The sequence below is a fragment of the Scyliorhinus canicula genome, chromosome 7 (assembly GCF_902713615.1).
Source record: "Scyliorhinus canicula chromosome 7, sScyCan1.1, whole genome shotgun sequence".
NCBI lineage: Eukaryota > Metazoa > Chordata > Chondrichthyes > Carcharhiniformes > Scyliorhinidae > Scyliorhinus > Scyliorhinus canicula.
Genome location: NC_052152.1, coordinates 184,066,002 through 184,080,878, shown reverse-complemented (window position 1 = coordinate 184,080,878; position 14,877 = coordinate 184,066,002). Strand labels below are relative to the sequence as shown.

Genomic DNA, 14,877 nt, shown 5'->3' with positions numbered 1-14,877 from the left:
TAATGAACTACAGAACATGTAGTTTAAAGCAACTGTGTGGTAAGATGACTAGGATAAATAAAATAAAATAACACTAAACAACTCTTGTGGAACTATTGCAAATACGTCTATCTCCCAGCACGACCAACTCCCAGCTCACATGGTAACGTGATGGGTTTACAATGCCACCTAGTGGTCGGAGGTTGTGCATAACACTATGCACAAACAAGCCTTATGCATATCATCACATTACTAACTTTCAGGTTTAAGGGAGAGCAAAGTTAATAGGTCAATGAGTTTGAGAAGCATCTGGTCTCATGTTTAGAAGACATCAAAAACTGTACAAAATAAGGACCCAGCATTTCCCAACACTCACCCCACCTACTCTGTTATTGATCATCCATACACTGCTCTGCTTGCATACAACTGGTTTCTGGGGAGAAAAAGAAACATCAGGCTGGCTTTTAGATCACTGATTTTTTTTTTGTTTCTTTTCTGACTACTGTTTGATAAATATGGCTGGAGCCATATTCATGTGTGTTTACAGTGCTTCAGGGCCATGAGCAGTTTTGGAAATCACAAAGTATGAGGACTGGAAACTCTGCTCTGAAGTATACCAAGTATAAATATTTATTAGGCTACTGGACGTTAAGCATGCATGTGCTGTTCTTCCAACACCATCTTGTTCCAATTTAAAATCTCCTTGGGGGAAGAGGAGGGGGAAGAGGGAACGAGAAAGAGGATGTTATTTTGTCTACTTACAATGTAGATTTGGGAGATCCAACTTTGCAAGTCAAAGTCGACACCCACCAATACTTCAGCCATTGTGTGACGATCGAACAAAGACTCAACTGAAATGTTAACATTTAATTACAATGTTTTTGAACTAAAACCTATTGGACCAGAATGGCCTACTAGTCGATCCTTTGTTAATATGACTTGATTCGACCATGCATTCTTAAACAAAATCAGCAAAATGCAAACCAGAGAATTGAGTTTGTAACAGTTAAAAATATTGTCCTCATTATATCAAATTATATGTGAAACTTAGTGACTTTAAACCAAACATGGTCAAACATTGTGTATAAATGGTGATTTAACACCATAGTTTCAGGATGATTGCACTGTTAAGGCTACAATTAACAGAACATCTATTTCATAATTTTGACAGGACATTCAGACATGTTCCAAACCTTGCATCTGCTGTGCATGTACCACAATCAACAAAATTAGCTGTGGTAAACATACCCATTTCCTCCCCATGCAATGTCAATGCTATGTCCATCACGGGCTTCAGCCACCTGTTAAACCAAATACTTCATTTTTTGTACCATTAGAAATCAGGATATTGAAAATGGCAATTTGATTTCTAACACCCTTTCTACAAAAGTGTATTCTCCAGGGTTCTCACTAACACGCCACAGCTTGATTGTAAAGGCTCTTTGGAGCTATTTGGCCTTCACAGAAAAAAGTGTCACTCCTGTTGTGTAGAAATCTTGGTCAGGTATCAAATTATTGCCAATTTTAATATTTAAAGCTTTCTGACACATGTACCTTCTCACCTCGACATAATTAGTAAATTGCAATTTACTGAACAAATTTAACAAGGGACAAAGCAAGGATACATTTGTCTTGTTGGTTCATGCAGAATATATTGAAATAAATGCTTACTTCAATTCAGCAAAATAATTTGCCTTTTCCATAGAATTTACAGAAGGAGGCCATTCGGCCCATCGAGTATGCACTGGCTCTTGAAAAGAGCACCCTACCCAAGTCCACACCTCCACCCTATCCCCATTACCCAGTAACCCCACCCAACACTAAGGGCAATTTTGGACACTCAGGACAATTTATCATGGCCAATCCACCTAACCTGCACATCTTTGGATTGTGGGAGGACACCGGAGCACCTGGAGGAAACCCACGCACACACGGGGAGAACATGCAGACTCCACACAGACAGTGACCCAAGCCGGGAATCGAACCTGGGACCCTGGAGCGGTGAAGCAATTGTGCTAACCACAATGCTACCGTGCTGCCCACCGTGCTTTAGCACCATGAAAGGGCAGAAAAGCATCAAGTATATTCTTGTTTTTCTGGATATAATATATATATGAATGACCTCTGTGCACCCGGTGCACAGTGCACAATTTCAAAATGTGCGGATGATACAAAACTTGGAAGCATTGTGAGCTGTGAGGAGGACAGAGTAAAACTTCAAAAGGACGTGGACAAATTGGTGGAATGGGCAGACGAGTGGTAGATGAGAATTTAATGAAAAGAAGTGCGAAGTAATTCATTTTCGTAGGAAGCACATGAAAAGGCAACAAAAATAAAGGGCACAATTCGTAAACGGGTGCAGGAGCAGAGGATGGATATGTGCAGAAATCATTGAAGGTGGCAGAACAGGTTGAGAGAGCAATTAATAAAATTCACAGTTTTTTCTTGGCATAGTACAAGAGCAAGGAGGTCACGTTCAGCTTGTACAAAATATTTGTTCTGCCCAGCCGAGTATTGCGTCCAGTTTTGGGCATGACATTGGAGGAAAGATGTTGAAGGCATTAAAGAGTGCAGAAAAGTTCCTTGGATGAGGGGCTTCAGTTACGTAATCGATTGGAGAAGTTGGGACTGCTTTCCTTCAAGAAGAGATGGTTGACAGGAGCCTTGATAGAGGTATTCAAAATCATGAGGGGTCTGGGTAGTGTGAGTAAGGAAACATTGTTCCCATTCAGCGAAGGATGGAGAATGAGCGGGCACGGAGTTAAGGTAATTGGCAAAAGAAGCAATGAAGACAGGAGGAAAAGCGTTTTCACGTTGTGAATGGTTAAATCTGGAATGTGCTGCCCGAGTGGGAGGTGGAGGTAGGTTCAACTGAGGTATCCAAGAGGGAATTGCATTATTATCTGAAAAGTATAAATGTACAGGGTTATAGGGAGAAGGCGAGGACTAGCACTCAGTGAATCGCTCATTTAGAAAGCTGGTAGTCATGATGAACCAAATGGCCTCCTTCTATGCTATTACAATTCTGGGGATTCTCTGCCATTTCTATATATCGGGCGGAATTCAATGGAAACATTTCTAAGTTCATTTTTGGTGGGTTGTTAAGCGAGTTTCCCACTGGCTCTGCGTGCTCTCCACCACTATCCAATGACACTTTGGACGGATTTACCGACCACCCCGCTGCATGTTTTTCGGCGGGGGAGGTGGCCCACCAGCAGGATCTACCGGTCTCGCCACTGTCAACGGGATTTCTCATTGACGGCACCCTTCACCGCCAAGAAATCCGTGCACCGGCGTGGACAGCCAGCCCTTAAACACTTTTTTGGGCCCTGAGGAGCTTCTCAGCTGTTTAGCCCACACAGAATTTTTGTCAGCACTGGGGAACTGAACTCAGAAATCAGGCTGCCATTTAGTGAAGATCTCTAAGTGAGCTTGTGGGTCTCCCACACCCATGGGCACTAACCCCCCCCTAGTGAGGACACCCTGTTATGGGGTCTTTGGGGGTCCCCCTCTTCAGCACCCAACCTCAGCCGCCTTACAGCACACCAGCTCCTCCAGGACACCCACCTGTCACCCCCAAACTTCCCAGAGGCCCATTCATACCTGCCCTGCACATACTCCCACCCTTCAAACACCCTCTCCACCCTCCTCTCAGGTGCATGGTCCCCCTCGGGCCATGACCCTTGGCAGTGCCACCATGGCACCCTTGAACTTCCACCTTGCCAGTGCCACTCACGCCTCAGCAGCGCCAACGTGTCCACATTCCAGAGGGGAAGGCCAGGGGGCCACCCTGCACTATCACCAACCACCCAGGGGCCCCCAATGGCCCAGCAGACTGCCCAGGTATCATTCCACCCGTTGAACATTCTTGTGGACTAGCACTGATCAACATCCTCCCTGGGGAAGCCGGTATCGAGAGAGGCCGGTAGATCCCAGGTAGGTAGGCCTTAAATATTTTTTTAAGACCTACTTTAGCGAGCGCCATTTGATCCCATCCCTTTTGGGCTGAGTTCCAATTCTGACGCCTTGTGGAAGTTGGGTGTATCCCGCTGGTAGGCCAGAGAGACTTCACCCGGATTTACCAGCCGCGTTGTGCTCTCGCTCGGGTGTAAAAGAATTGCGCCCATAGTATTTCCTCCAAGTGATGATTAACATGGAGGAGTGCTGAGGTGATTCATCAGCTGAGGAAAGGTGGTAGACCATTTTCCTTGCCTGTATCTGACCTGAAGCCATGAGACTTCACTGGATCCAAGCTTAATGCCCCAGGGTCATTCAGATCTGATCATGTCAACACTTCTCAATGGCCTGCCCTGCAATTGGGACAGGACACATCCAGGGATGGGGTGTTCATGGACAAGGACTTCTGTGTGGCCACCTTGCCAAAAAAGACGACAAAGGCAAAGCCTTGGACACCATCCATCCAATTTTATTCATTCTTCTTCGTAGTGGCTTGATAGAACTGAGGAGGTAATTAAAGAATCAACAACAACTGGAATCGCATATTGACCAGACTGGGTGAGGAAGATAGGCTTCCTTCCCTAACGGACATTAGTTGGATTCCAGCAGCCGTATAGTCACTTTTACTGTGGTCTTTATTCCAGATCTATTTGAAGAGAATTCAAGTTTTCAATTTTCCATTTGTACTTGCGTTCACTGGATGTTTATGTCCAGGCCTCCAGATTACTAGCCTGTAACAATAACCACCGGACTCTTAACTCAAGGGAACAACTAGTTACATGTTTCTATATCCCTAAGATATAGAAACAGCATATTTTTGACCTACTCTGTGAGCAAGGCCTCAGGAAATCTCTCACTATATAAAAACACATATAGATAAAAGTGAGATAAAAGATGCAGAGTTCTAGGTGTGCTTTTTTATGTTCAGGGAAGAAATATTTCACTTCCTCTTCAAAACTGCCTTTAAAATGATGGACATCTCTCGGTTCTCCAAAGTCCAAAATCACAATGGTTTTAAAATCAACTTTCAGCTACAACTTGATTAATGCGATTGGCTCCAAGGTATGTTGCTGGTTTGATTGTTTGCCTAATAACAGGCTATGTTTAATCTTATTTCATTTCTTCATCACCTGATACGGAGACACAGATTTACAAAGCATGCAGACAATCCATTTGGCAGTGAAGTGCGACAGACGTAAACTTTTAGTCAACAGCTAAATGCCTAAAAGAACAGCAAAATCGGACGACAAATCCTCTGGAGTCCCAACAACACTTCTGAAGAGTCAAACAAAGCCTTTCAAGGATCAACGCCGCTGACAAATAGTGTGCAGTCTTTCCTGAAGTGGATTTGTTCAGGTCAGCAGCCGTCTCCACAACTTGCCCCATCACACCTTGTTAAATTAAATTTGTGGAATCCTTGGCCTTGTATTCGTCTTCCTCAGCCCTCCACTTAGCTAACCCGCAATAAACCAAAGAAAAACAACTGCATTCAACAATGTCAGTTTTTATATATTGTAAATAGATTCTCAAACAAACGTACAAAAGTAATTTTGTTCATTTGAAATCCGATCAATATTGTTTTGCATTGCCTTTGACTTTAACATTTGAGTTATCTTTCTAAACATTTAAACTTGTTTATGCTGTGATTGCTGCTTTGCAGGAACATTAAAAATTCATTCCAAATCCAGAGTCAAGACCGAATGGACACTGAAGCAGTCTCACATAACTCTTGTTTGACGACACAGTGAGTTGTGGTCCATATTTGGGTTTATAAAGAGCTCTACAAAGGAAATCTGAGTAAATGAATTACAGTTCCAACAGGCCACGTAAAGATTTGAAGTCTGGCTGAAACAAACACTGTAGTGCGAGATCACTAGTCCCTCCAAAGAAACAGGCTTAAAATAATTTTGTCACGACATTGTGTTCACATGTCGGTAATTCAGTATGAAACTGTAAACACTTTTCTGCCAATTGTTAAATAACTTGTTTGGAGAACTGGACTGAGGCGACATAGGAATTTCACCATAAACATTTTACATATCTGCTAATATGATAGTCAACAATGTAAAGGTCCAGCTACACAGGAAATGGTTTCCAGCTAGAGTATTTTAACTCCTTGTGGAGTGATTTGATTGCTCCTCCTTCCCCAAACATTCAAACCCTCCACCACCGACGACCAGTGGTAGCCAGGTGTACCATCTACAAGATGCACTGCAGTAACTCACCAAGTTTCCTCAGACAACACCTTCCAAACCCACGACCACTACCATCGAAAGGGATAAGAGCAGCAGATACCTGGGAACCGCACCTCCTGGAGCAGGGGTGGGCAAACTTTTCCGAGCAAGGTCCACATTCAGAAATTCACAATTTTAAAGGGCCGCATAGTATTAATAGTCCCGGTTGTAACCAATTAGCGTGCGGCATATACATCAGCGCTTTTTCATTTCATTTTCATTCCCCCGGCGGCATCCTGCCTTTAGCCCTCTTTATCTCTACTTTTCAAAAATGGCGCTTCACCCGGTTATGATTCTGGGCGCCTCATATAGAACATAGAACAGTACAGCACAGAACAGGCCCTTTGGCCCTCGATGTTGTGCCGAGCAATGATCACCCTACTCAAGTCAACGTATCCACCTATACCAGTAACCCAACAGCCCCCCACATTAACCTTATAAAAAAAAAAAATGTTTTAAAAAAAAATTTTTTTTTTTTTTTAATTTGTTTTTTTTTATGACTTGATCTTGGTGGGCCGCATAAAGACCTTTGGCGGGCCGCATGCGGCCCGCGGGCCGTAGTTTGCCCACCCCTGTCCTGGAGGTTCGCCTCCAAGTCACTCACCACTCTGACTTGGAAATATATCAGCGCTCCTTCACTGTCGCTGGGGCAACATCCTGGAACTCTCTCCCTAACAGCACAGTGGGTAGGCCTACACCACAAGAACTGTAGCAGTTCAAGAAGGCAACTCACCACCACCTTCTGAAGGGCAACTAGGGATGAACAATAAATGCTAGGCTCGTAAATGAATTTTTTTTTAAACCAAGATCAGGAAGAATTTATTCAGCCAGAGGGTGCTGAATCTGTGTAACTCTTTGCCGCAGAAGGCTTTGAAGGACAAATCACTGAGTTAGATAGGTTCTTGATTAATAAGGGGATCAAAGGTTATGGGGAGAAGGCAGGAGAATGGGGATGAGAAGTATATCACTTATGACTGAATGGCGGAGCCGATGCGATGGGCCGAATGGTCTAATTCCGTTCCTATGTGACTTCTTTACAAGTAATATAATTAGCTAACTCCAAGTCTTATCTTGAATATAATAGTCTGACACACGTTTAACGCCGCATGGCGAGGACAGGGAAACAGTTTGGGCATCTGCATAATCGAATCTTCAGGGGTAATGGCATGGCTGTGTAGGTTTGTTTCATGGGAGACTACTACAGCATATGGAAATGGTTACTCTTCTCTACTGACTAGAGAGAAGTGAAGTGGTGGGAGAAAGGCCTGAGCCATAATGAGAAACAGTCCTGCTCACTTGCCATTCTAAATCTAATCCTTAGAGATAGCCATCCGGTCTTTCACATAGCACATAGCAGTCTCCCTGCTCCTGCTGAAACAGTTTATCTGATAAGAAAAGGGGCAGCATCCAACATGGCAAGCTCTGAATCATGCCGTTTGACCATCAAGATTCCCACAACAGATGAAACTGCCTGCTGAATGTGCACTGCCTACAAAACAATTTCCATATTAAGGCAGCACAGACATTTAAGCAATGGGGCTCGAATTAGAACAAAGGTAATTAAATTTTATGAAATGAATAATTCATTAATCAAGATTCTAATTCCTTCCAACAAAGCCTAAAAGTCTAATCAGGGTTATGAATCTACTTGGGAGTATTTTCCAAGACTCCATTCTATGAAATCGAACCGTAAAAAGGAGCCGTTTACAGTTAAAATGATGTACGTAACAGAATGCCCGTAATGCAATATTAAAAATCACATTAATTTTTTTCTAATTTATCAAATCAAGCTGAGAATTTTTCAGAGTGCTGTTAATGAGAACACGCTTGAGCACCTGGGTACTTCCACACACATGGTGTCTGCAATTGTCAACAAAATCTGGAAATGAAAGGCACCCATTTCTGTGTCAGGTCCAGAAGGTGAGCAAACAGTTTGCATTACAGCTGCGGTTGAGGAAAATGTGGGGTCAGGAGAACCACTCCTTCTCCACCCAGCTCTATATTATGTCAGTACATTTTGAAATGTGATCCCTTTCAAGAGTTAGACAGATCTTAAGTAGTAATGGGTTTAATGGTTATGGAGAATGGGCAGGACGATGGAGTTGAGGACATGATGGGAGCAGCCATGATGGGGGGGGGGGGGGGGGGGGGGGGGGGGGGGGGGGGGGGGGGGGGGGGGAGGAGAGGAATGTGCAGACTCCGCACAGACAGTGACCCAAGCCGGGAATCGAACCTGGAGCTGTGAAACAACTGTGCTACCGTGCAGGTAACATTTGCTGTTCCAAGTGTGGCTACCATGTGCCAATCTTTTAGCCTTTACCAATATGGTCTCATCAGCTCATTTCCAGCAAGTAGTGAGCATACACTGCCTCCTATACTGGAGATTTAGGAGGCCATTTGGAACCCAAAAAGCAGGCAGTATGCCACCGAATTTCTAGGCCTATATTTTGGGTGGAATATGGAACAACGGCTCTGATATAATTCCATGGACAAATAAACTGTAACTTCATGAATCTGACTGAGGCAATTGGGATTCCACTGGTGAAATGCATTGCACAAGTCATAAAGCTTCTTCGACAGTCACCGAAACGCAGTTAAGATGCTAAACACCTACTCAAAAGCCTGTTTATTTCAGCTATAATGCAGGTGCTTCACAAAAAATGAACAAGCAACATACAACACCACAATGGGCTTGCTATTTCAGGTTATAAGTGTACGGTTAGCACAGTTTGAAAGCAAAACCTACACTTTACTGTGATTATGACACCTTCAGATAATTTAAACTTAATCAAGTTCATTAAAACATTGCTGTCTTAATGTAGCTCTTTTTTTGGCCCTTTCAACAATATATCCTGCCAATAAAATAAATTATTCAAACTTGGACTTTGGTCATATAAGTTGATCTGACAGTGTGCTACATGATCACCTTCTACAGCCTTGCAAGGGCGGAAGGAGGGCGGAAGGAGGAAAGAAGCCCTAAAACACACCTATCTGAAGGCTGAAACTCAAAAACAGATAACAGTGAGTATTACAGCATGAGTGTATGGAAGTGAAAAAAAATGCTTCCAATACACCAAGCTGCTACAACTAGTACATATCAGAGATGATCCCAAAACGTGCGGAGATACAAGATTCAAAACAGAGCTCTCGATATTTGCAAAGAATGATATATTTCATTTTTTGCTTTATTCATTCCTGGGATGTGGGTGTTGCTGGCTAGGCCAGCATATATTACACATTCCTTGAGGAATTGCCCTCGAGGAGGCGGTGGTGAGTTACCTTCTTGAACCGCTGCAGTCCCTGTGGTGTAGGTATACCTATAGTGCTGAATGGTGTGATACAACTGAGTGACTTGCCATTTGAGAGAGGGTAGACTATAAGAGTCAACCACATTGCTGTGGACCTGGAGTCACATGTAGGCCAGACCAGGCAAGGACAGTAGATTTACTTCCCTAAAAAGGACACTAATGAACAAGATGGGTTTTTATGACAATCAACAAAATTAAATGGTGACTATAAAACCATTTACTTCGGATATTAATTGACAAAAAAAAGAGCTGAACTTTAGATACAAGGCGAGGCCAATTGTCTTTGATATCAATGCAGCATTTGACAGAGTGGCATCTAGGAGTGGCAGCAAAATTGAAGTAATTGGGACTGAGAGGGAAAGCTCTCTACTGGCTGGGGTTACGTAGCGCAAAGGTAGACAGTTGAGGTTGCTGGACACCAAGCCACTCTACCCCAGGCTACTGTTACAGGGGAGCGTCCTAGGCCCAACCATCTTCAGCTGCTTCATTAATGACCGTTCCTCTATCATAAGGTCAGAAGTGGCAATGTTCACTGATGACTGCACAATGTTCAACACCCTTTGAAATTCCTTAGACACTGAAGCAGCCCATGCTCACATGCAACCTTCAAGCTTGGGTTGGCAAGCAACATGTAACATTTGCACCACACAAGTGTCAAGCAACAGCCATCTAAAAATGTACGTATTTAGGAATCAGCCAACACAAGTTTAAACATCTCCCCTTGACGTTCCATGGCATTACCATCATGGAATCCACCCTAACAATATCCTGGAGCCTTACAGTTGTGCATTTAATGAACCAGTCATATAAATATAAATGCAGCTACTACAGCAGATCAGAGGCTGAGAATTCTGCAGTGAGTAACTTACTTCCTGACTCTCCAAAGCCTGTCCATCATCTACAAGGCCCAAGACAGGAGTGTGATGGAATACACTCCACTTGCTTCGATGAGTGCAGCGCCAAAAACACAAAAATCATGACCCCACCCAGGACAGAGCAGCCCACTTGATTGGCACCCCATTCATTACATTAAGCATTCACGCCCATCAACACACAATGGCAGCAGTGTGCATCATTTACAAGATGCACTGCAGCAACCAAGGCTCCTTCAACGGTACCTTCCAAACTTGCAAACTCCACAACCTAAAATGACAAGGACAGCAGATGCATAGGAAGACAACCACCTCCAAGTTTTCCTCCAAGCCACACAATGGGCGTAATTCAATTAAATGGCCGCAATTCAACTAAATGAGAACAAAATGCTCACAGCCACAGCTCCGAGAAACACATGGCTACACAACGCTACTCACATTAAATAAGGGCACTGAGAGAGATCGGGAGGCCATTTTTAAATGGTGTCCGATTGCTGAGGCCCCCAACATCCCAAAACCCCAACGCACTTTCCAGGAATGCATTTTAAAAAATGCATTCCACAGTCAAATCACCAAGACCAAATTAACCAAATATGCAACTTGTTTTCTCGTTGGGAGGTCTCGCGGTGTGCAAAATGCCTGCCATTTTTGCCACACAAAAATAAAACTTCACTTCAGAACTTAATAATTGTGACGAATTCTGGGATCTCTTGGTAATAAGAAGCATTCCTTAATTTTGCTTTTTAGAAAGGATTTTGTCACACATTACAATGCACTCTTATCCACAACTGGAAAAGAACAGCAACATGAGGGGAAATATATAAAATAGAGAGGAAGGAACTCCATTGAGAACTTCGGCGCACAATCTGACATTATTAGCAGAATGAAAAAGGATGATTCTTCTGTCCCAGCCCTTACATTGAAGCAGCAATTCTGCAACTCCATAAGTCTGCAAACTCCAGGCAGCAGGCAGAAATACTTTGCATGGAAACAGTGCAAAGCATTCATGAAGGTGCCTTCCATAATCACTGTGTCAGCTTCACCGCATCACATTTTTGCATAGAAACACAATGGCAGGCAGTGCCAGCAAGGCTGTAGAAACCACTACAAGAATAATGACCAAATGATTCTGAACATTGCAGCAGCCAGGAAATTTAATCCACTGCTATCGCATTATATACATCATTAAATATACACCTTTAAGTTTACTTTTAATCATTTATAATATACATTGGGAGAAACAAAGATAATCCTCACATCCCTGAAAAAGATGACCCCCATTTATGCAAACCAAACAATCTGCAGCATGTACACCCAATTCTTCAACGTACATGAGCTCTGAAGAAAAGTGCTGCTTGACTTCATACAATCCGGCTTTGCTGTGATTATCTATTAGGATATTCCCAGAAGCTCTTTATGAGTAAGCAGGATCTGAGCAGCACAAACAATACGAGGCAAGAAGTAGTAAATGTAATTATGTCAAATCTAAATGCACAATTTTTCTTCCCTGAAGAGGAATGTGCTCCATATAAAGCCTTTCAAACTCTTTGCATTTACAAAAATCATCGCAGCCTCAGAACACTGCAGCACGTTTCTTCTCTATATTATTGAAAGATTCAGCCACTCTTGTCCTTAGCAAAAGACTGCCAGTTTGTGCACAGCAAGATGCAATGAGCAGAAAACAAAAATGAATAGTAAATTGATTTTGGAGGCTTGTTGCAGCCAAAGGATGAATGCTGACTAATGGAACTAGCTGCTCTTTGAATAGTTCCAATAAACCTTATGCTTCTGAGAGAACAAGCAGCCTTCATTTGATGCACTGCTTCCAACAATTCAGCACCCTCTGTGCCGTCAAAAATGCAGCTCCCCCTCAGCGCCACCAACAATGCAGCACCCCCTCAGCGCCGCCAACAATGCAGCACCCCCAACAATGCAGCACCCCCTCAGCGCCACCAACAATGCAGCACCCCCTCAGCGCCACCAACAATGCAGGAGCCCTCGGCACTGCCAACAATGCAGCAGCCCTCAGCGCTGCCAATGTAGCACCACTTCAGCACCACCAACAATGCAGCACCGCCTCAGTGCCACCCACAATGCAGTACCCTCAGTGTCACCAATAGTGCAGCAACCCCTCAGCACCACCAACAATGCAGCACCTCAGGACTGCCAATGCAGCACCCCCTCAGCTCCACCAACAATGCAGCACCCCCTCAGTGCCACCAATAACGCAGCACCCCCTCAGCACCGTCAACAATGCAGCACTCCCTCAGCGCCGCCAACAATGCAGCACCCCCTCAGCACTGCCAACAATGCAGCACCGAAAAACAGCCTAAATGGTGAACTCAAGTCCTGGAAGAGAATTTGTATGCACGACCCTCTCTCTCTCTCTCTGCCTCTGGATGCAGCACTACTCCAAACTCAGCCATACAGCTAAAGGTGCAATTTAAATACATAAAAGTAGCTGCAATTCAAAATAAGATGTGTATATCCCTCCTTCCCCCCCATTAAAATAAAAGGTAACCCATAAATACAACAGGTTCTTCTAATTTCATGGGAGGTTCAAACTTAGTAGCTGTGTTCTACTAAAATGAAAGTCTCAGTATAATTCAGGATTTATTGTATATTTTGATATCAGTAGCAATATATTCTGCCTTTACTACCTGACCTGGGAACCCCTGCCACCAGTAACGTCAGTCACCATTCTGGAATTGCCACTGTTTTGCTTTTCAGGTTGGTGTAAAATTATTACAAGCTCCATCCCAGTGTATCCAGCACTATTTTTTCACACGCTCCCTACCAATCCTTTAGTTGCCATTTTCCCCACTAACAATGTAACTATGCAGACAGCACGTCAGACCAAAGCAGACGCTGCTCCCTGCTGCTCACCGAGGCTTATTTCAAAACATTCCGAAATAATTAACGAAAATCGGAATTTTTCAAGTAACGAGAAGGATTGATTGTCATTCTCCTGACATTGTCATTGTAGGACGCTGGCTCCGATTAAGTATTGCCCCCACCCACCCAAACAATCTTACCAGGAAGAGCAGCGTTTTGTTTAATAAAGGGGGGGGGGGGCACTTCAAAATAGGTGGAGATTTCTTTGTTTTTCCATCTTGGGGATCTGGATACGTTTCAAAGAGCCGATCGTTCCTGTCGGCACCACTGTTACAACATAACAGTCACACCCACCCCAGCACTGCATAGGAGTTTGGGGGGGGGGGGGGGGAGAGAGGGGAGAAAAGTCCTAGATGAGTGAAGTGCTAAATGAGTCTCTTTCTCTGCACTCCCCCCCCCACCCACCCAGTGATCATAACCGGAGACCCCCTCTGATCACCCAGGCCCCGTGCCAACACCGTTTAGTCCTTCCTGGCTGCTTCAGCCCAGGGGAATGCCTTCATTCTGCTGGCAATGTGGACGATTGAACCAACATCAGAAAAAATAAACACAGAAAATAGAAGCAGGAGGAGGCCATTCGGCGGAGGTGGCAATCGTTTACTGTATCCCGCCCCCCCCCCCCCCACAAAAAAAACAGAGTAAAAGATTGTTGGAGAGAGCGAGAAACCACGCCGAGCATTCTGTGCTGTAAGTTACCCGAAGTCTTTGTAATTGACAAACGAGCAACAACGCCAGACCCACGTCTTCCCCATCGTTTTTTTTTAAAAACCCACACACATGCACAATTCCTGCTCGCTCCCGGACAGAACTGCACCCCACCCCGCAAGGGGGTTGAATAGTTACACATGAGGTGCAATGGAAACAGAACCATGCCCCAGAAATTGCCTTTCTTTCTCAAATCCAAGAAGGATATTGACAAGAGATTGCTCCGGGCAATTGACACAGTGATGCAAAATGTGCAGTTTCACCCCAGCCGGTACCTGTGGCGTCAGGAGCTTGGCAAGTCTGTAGCACGGGCGATGTTCATGAGGAACACGTTGTGATCAAGGAGTCACCACCACTACTACCCCCCTCCTGCGTTGACAGCTCCCAGTAACGTGTGGGGGCTTTGGAAAGCTGAATGCGAGCTCTCGGGCAGTCTGCGCGCACACAAACACGTATTAAAATCACTCTCCGTCTGCCTCCAAGCCCGGCCCAATGGGATCGCGCCGCCTCCAGCTTTAATCCCACAATTCTTTCTCAGCAATGCAACAAATTCCTTACTGCAGGAGAGCGAGGGAGAAATGCTGCAATTGCTATTGACTTCCGCCACGTGATGAGCTGCTGCAAGTTAATGTTTTGTAACCTCGCTGGAGAACTAGAAATGCGAGAGGCTCTGAAATTGTATATATTACTCATCAAGCAGTTGGCATGAGCGCTTGCAGAGAGCGGGAGGGAGAGTCAACCTTTCATGCGTAATATAAACATTGAGAATGGGGTTCTTTAGGATCGGAAATAGTCTTAATCACAAGTTACTGATTATCACCGCACGTCTGTGTAGTGTGCATATTCTTGCGGTGAGGGCCACTTTAAAGAGACATTGTCATGTGAGGCGATGTATTGATGAACATGATGTCCAGCATGATTTTTTTT

General features: G+C 44.2%; 1 protein-coding gene across 10 annotated transcripts in view; it reads right to left on the bottom strand.

Moving 5' to 3' along the window:
- Positions 1-14,524, bottom strand: part of LOC119969610 — a 327,525-nt gene extending 313,001 nt beyond the window's left edge. For 4 of the 10 annotated variants that reach the window (XM_038803456.1, XM_038803461.1, XM_038803455.1 and 1 more), the window contains exon 1: positions 14,226-14,521. The gene's annotated coding sequence lies outside the window, so the exon portion shown is untranslated. Of the gene's footprint in view, positions 1-14,225 lie in introns of all 10 variants that reach the window. The other 6 variants (XM_038803452.1, XM_038803458.1, XM_038803459.1 and 3 more) reach the window with 4 other exon arrangements.
- Between the last annotated feature and the right edge of the window lie 353 nt (positions 14,525-14,877).